Raw genomic sequence first — 5,612 nt, forward strand, 5'->3', positions numbered from 1 at the left:
TATTGCTGCTCATTCGCTGTTTATTTATGACGTCACCTAAATGACCTAATTCCCGCAAACTTGTAAACAAATAACAATATTTTCATTTTTTCTTCATATTTTGCATTCGGAAGTATAGAGCGCAAATCTGCTGAAGTATGATTTTAACATATGTTTTTCTTCAGATAGTTATACACATTATACTAAAAACTGTACTTGAGCATGCCTGCACTCGATGTACCATCAGAAAACACACCTATTTTGTTACAAAACATCAATTTATCAAAATAAGGCAATCTTCATGAAGTCGTTTTTGGGAGTTGATTTTAATCAACTCTCCTATGCAGTACTCTGGCAAACCGGAAGTGAAACAGTGTTTGGACCTAAGCACAAATCACCACTGCTGACAAGACTTAGTTCTTGAAAATAATAGAAAAATCCGATGTAATGTATGCAAAAGCATTGTTTTTCATGGAAACTTATCTATAAACACTTTTAAAATAGTCAGATTTTATATAATACGAACAAGTTAGATATTTTTGTAGTCTCATGTATTCCTACGCCAGAGTTTAATATAGTCTCGTTCAACCAAACGCTCGGCTGCCTCCGTAAATCTCCGACAAGCAGAAAGGCTCTCTTGCTTGTCGGAGATTAAATGAGAGAGCTGAACGTCTGGTTGAACGAGACTAGAGTTCGATATCAACAGGTCGAGACCACTACATTTTGTGACGTCGGCATAAATTTGCATACTAAATTAGGCATCTGTTTTCTTTTATCGACAAACCAATCAGGTGAATGAGTTGCATGGCATTGTGGGCTACTACAAGTTTCAGTGTATACAAAGCGTATTGAAAATATATACCATTTTGAATTGTCTTTTGGAAACTCATTTTGAATGATTTTTCAGAATTTATGAAAGTAATATGGACAATTATGTCTGAACTTCAATTTCTATGCTCACATTTAAAAAATATTGCACATGAAGACTTATATCAACCTATTTAAATACCCCATTGTCAATGTTCAAAAGAGAGGCACGTCCTATTGAATTAAAAGCAGTGAGTACTGTTTTTTTCACGTGATACCCCATATTTGGGACAACATTAGTAGAACGCGCGTTGATATTTTCTTCGGGGACATTAATCAGAATGCTTAACAGACAAACTTCTTTATGCTGCATATAGCTTGCGCGTCTGCGTTTGTATATGTGTGCATTTCTACTACCGTGGCTATTCACGTATGTTAAAAATGTACAGTTACCTGTATTTATTTCTAGTGAACAATGATAAAGTCACCAATACACAAATGTGATGTTTTTTTCTTATCAAAATATGTTTGTACTTGTATGCGTATGTTTGTCAGTCGTTTGATACTGATCATTTTTGAAGCCACAATTAATCAACTAAAACAACAGTATTTTTTAATGTGAGTATGGAACAAAGTTAATGGTACGTAATCTTTCCTTTTTTACCTTCTAAAGTAAAAATCAAGATGTACAAACATTCCAGCAAGCAATTAAATATTGTGTATAAAACAGACAAATACCACGTGCGTTTGTTGAATCGTAAACACGTTATAGACCGTCATGCGTTGCAACTCATTCACTGGATTGGAGAATCTGTTTGCCAAAAATACTGTCACGTGTTAAATAATGCTATCCATATAAGGTAGTGTACCCGACCTGATCAATAGTGCTTGGATCCATACAATTTTTAGAATCGTTTCGATTACTAACACATCGTTTAAAATCCATCTTTAAATATTACACAACATGATTTATATGGGTTTTCTCGAAATTCTCGTCCGAAAAGTCAAAAATCCATATTATAAAAAAGTGCGCAATTTAAATACAGACTAGAAACTAATTGCCATGCAAGATAATAAATGATAAACGATAAAAATCAACCCCCGTCAGTACTTCAGTACTTTGATTACATTATAACGCCACTGTGATGATAACCTTTTACACCCTTGTTTTCGATATGATTTTAACTACCGTCAATTCTATTTGTAAAGCTCTTTATAAAACTTTAAATTGGGTGCAAAAAATGCATATGCATATACTAGTATATTACCACACATAGTCCTTTGCGATTCAATTTGCCTATACACAACACAAATGAAACTGGTTAGTGTTTAAATCAAAAATGATTCACAGTGTGTCCAAAATCAATATTAATGTAAACAAAATCTGAAAAGTTTTCAAAATCTCGGTTCGGTTTAAGTTATAACTTACGAGGCTCCTTTTGGCGTCTTTTTTTCTTATTTAGATAACAAGTCGATCAAATCATGTTTCAGTTATAATTGCAATCTTGAAACTATGTATTGTAGCGATGAGGAAATAAAATGAAAAACAAGGAAGGGTTAGAAATCATGCTTTATATTTGTAAATAATGTTTTTGGTCTACATTATTTGAGATGCTGCCGCGAGAAAAATAAGTGTGGTCTCAAGATGATTATATGCCAAACTCAAATTCCAATGAAATATTATTACATTACACAACTCTACCTATATACGTGAATGTTATGAAACAATATAACTTAAAGAAGAACTATGACACCACCTGATCCTACCTCTATCTTTTTTTAGGTCCGTGTAGCTTTGCTTTGAATTTAATTTGTATTTCGTTTTATGGATTTTTGAGATTGTTGACGGTTTGTTATTGTCATTTTTTCATGGTATGTTTAACTCAAGCAAGTATTGTACAAACTTTGGGCACAGTATTACAATCATCTTTTCAACCATAATCTCCGTTCTTTATTATTAAGCAATCAGTCAAGCAGTTTATGAAAAAGGTACGCTTTTGGCAAAATTTCATACGCTTTTTGTATTGTCTCGGGCTGGGACCTTGCATAAAATCTCATTGCATGCTATCAGAATTATACCTTTTTGTGAATGAAATGGGACAATTTCTGTACCGTTACGTTCGATTTGTAGACGGAACGGTTCAATTCTTCTTAAGAACGTGATTTTGTGCACGTGATATTACGGTTTATTTTTAAGGGGTAATAGCACATTTTGGGCTCTACAATAGGACACTTATCTCAACTTACTATTTGTGCAGTTCTTGTCATTAAATCCATCTATACAGTAACACTGATATTCATTAATCAGATCTACACAAGTTCCATTGTTCTGACATGGTTGAACTTCACACTCATCGATATCTAAATAATGATCGTAATTTGCATTTACTAAATCAAACGAAAAATACAGAAACAAAATTGAGAAACAATTATTATAATTGATTACACAATTACAAAAGAGGTAAAAGAAACTATGCATTAAAAGTATTTACTGTTTTCACATATTGTCCCATTGAATCCTGCCACACAATCACATCGGTAATCATTGACAAGGTCTATGCATGTTCCATTGTTTTCACAAAAATCTGGCTGGCAGTCGTTAATATCTGTATATGAGAAAAATTTGGTTGTAAAAAAAGATGAGTTTTTATTGAAACGTTTACTCATTTTGGTTAGAAATAAACTATATTTCATTGTAAACATCTTTGATTGAAGCATCTCTAATACTAAATACTTAAAGGACATTGTATCCCGACTCTCAACTTACTGTTTGTACAGTCTGTTCCATTAAATCCATCCATACAATTACATGTGTAATCATTCATCAGGTCTACACAAGTCCCATTGTTCTGGCATGGTTGTTCTGCACACTCATCGATGGCTAAAATGGTGCATTAGTAAGAGATTTAACTGCTGAAGTGAAACAAAACCATTTTCAACAAAACAAGGTTTTAATATTTTGAGTGAGCTTATTGCACATCTATGCGCTAATTACAATGTATTCACAATTTGTTACATTGTATCATATCACACAATCACATTGGCAGTCATTGATAAGATTTACACGTGTCATTGATTTAACAAGTATGTGTATCTGGTATGCACTCATTAATATATGTTTGTTCAAGTAATATGCTATTGTGAAAGAAAGAGTCTGTCAAATAACAAAGTTTATACTGATATTGATTGAAAGAATAATTAATTTTGTTATACTTTCATGTTAAATACTGAAATCTGATTGGTTTAACGCAGTTCATAATCTGTTCTCTTACCCTCAGCGTTAGCAACGCACTTAGCAACGGGTAACATTGCGAATTGTTACATGCGCGAAAATCATGCGCGTACGGTTCGCCTTAGAATTCACGTTATTCCTTTCTAAAAGCAGTGATGTTTTTTTTAAAATTTAGACATTCAGTCGCGAAGCGTCGGTTGACAATGGTTTTCGAGGGGTGTCAATTTCAACTGTTACCCTCCCAAACAGGCACTATTTATATAATGTTAACTTCTTTATTTCTGATATCTTTTAAACTGCATATATAACAAAAATGAGTTTTAGAACTGGCAAAGAGTTGTTAAAACCATCTTAAAATATATAGTAAATAGTGTGTGGATGCTATTCTAAAAGTTTTAGGACTTGCTATTTGACACCACTCACGCATTATGTTTTATTATAACTTTAAGTGTTGATATTTATATTTTTTAGTGTTTATATATAAACACAGCTCTAATAATGAATAATAGTGAAGAAAACATAATAATCTTCTTAAATTTTATTTTATATATTTTGTCTTTTTATTTAATACATGTACTACATGTATGCATGCTTTTCTTGTTATAGAGTAGATTCGTTCCTGTATTGATAATGGGTGAGCAAGCCGTATACAAAATCAAAAACGGAACCCCAATCCCCCAACCCCAACCCCCACAAAGAATGATAATAATCATCACTGCTATATTGAGTTCAAGTATACACATGATGAACAAGTGGAATTTAGTCAACTGAATGTAAACTAAAAGGTCTGAAACGGTGACGGAATGACACATTTCTATACCTTTCAGTCACATTTCCCGTGGCTGAATCGTAACGATTCATCAAGTGCTGGTTATAAAAAATGTGCTTGATTATGATCACTAGCGAAATTGATTAGAAGAGACTTGTGTATGTTTGAAAATACATAACTTCAACGGCGGTGAAGAAGGATACAGATTTTAGAAAAAAATTAGCTCTGAGTTATAATTATAAAACATTTTGTAACTCAATTTTCGTGAGAAACATACATGTAATTGATCTTTGATAAAAAGCGTTATTTAAAGAAAACACGCCACACTTTGTTTGAGTTAATGATATAGTTTGTTTGCAACATTCAACGCTTTGTTTTGCATCTCTTTTCAAAAACCAATGAATGGAGTGGTATCTATTTTTATGATATCAAGATGATTTCAACATTTGTGTTAACTATATATATGGGTATAACTACTCTACAGCAAGATTTTTTTAATGGGAAAAAAATAAAACAGTGTAATGAGTTTGATTTCATGTCCTATCATTGTTGATGTTGATGCAAGGCTTTGTTTTTAATTTTGTTATGAACACCATATATCGATAGTTATTTGCATGGATGGTTCTTTTACGTGTTGCACCTCTTATACATGTACATGTTTACAACGTACGGTACGAAGTAAGTCTTAGTTTAATAGTTTTCATTTCATTTTGCCCACGAGTTGTAATGGACGATCACACTTATACACTAACACACACACGCACATAAACGATGTTGTACCCTCTTTGCAATGAGTGGCCAGAGGGAAAGTAAATTATACATTTT

This window comes from Crassostrea angulata, chromosome 1, assembly GCF_025612915.1.
Source record: "Crassostrea angulata isolate pt1a10 chromosome 1, ASM2561291v2, whole genome shotgun sequence".
NCBI classification, from domain to species: domain Eukaryota; kingdom Metazoa; phylum Mollusca; class Bivalvia; order Ostreida; family Ostreidae; genus Magallana; species Magallana angulata.